General features: G+C 39.7%; 1 protein-coding gene across 4 annotated transcripts in view; it reads left to right on the top strand.

Moving 5' to 3' along the window:
• The window catches only part of LOC113784433 (uncharacterized), a 7034-nt gene that overhangs the window by 2999 nt on the left and 3637 nt on the right, over positions 1 to 398 (top strand). The window lies entirely within an intron of this gene.

The raw sequence follows: 398 nt of genomic DNA, 5'->3' as shown, positions 1-398 counted from the left end.
AAATTAGGGATAACCTGGTGCTGTGCGAGCACGATTTCTCCCCCTACAGACGTCTTTTTACCGATCCGACCGTTGAACCTGAATATTGTGAACATACTGTCCAAAAATCAGCCAAATCCAACGGTTAACGAATGCGCAATCGATGTTTTTGTGAGACTGATTTCCCAAAATCGGGAACATGGTTACTCTTCTCTTTTCTCTTTTGGTGGTTGCCTTTTCTATAAAAAATAGTCTCTCTCTTCTCTACGGTAGATCCCAAAATCAGGATGATAATTCTCAATCATCTCTTCATAACGATCAATCAAAATCCCCCAATAACCATGCAAATAATAATGATTCTCAAAGTAAACTTTACCACCCATTGTTCTTTTTAGCTCGGTTGGTTAGAGCGTCAAACC

Source organism: Cicer arietinum, chromosome 3 (assembly GCF_000331145.2).
Source record: "Cicer arietinum cultivar CDC Frontier isolate Library 1 chromosome 3, Cicar.CDCFrontier_v2.0, whole genome shotgun sequence".
Lineage (NCBI taxonomy): Eukaryota > Viridiplantae > Streptophyta > Magnoliopsida > Fabales > Fabaceae > Cicer > Cicer arietinum.
The sequence above is the reverse complement of the archived record's forward strand: the minus strand, read 5'-3'. Positions and strand labels throughout refer to the sequence as shown.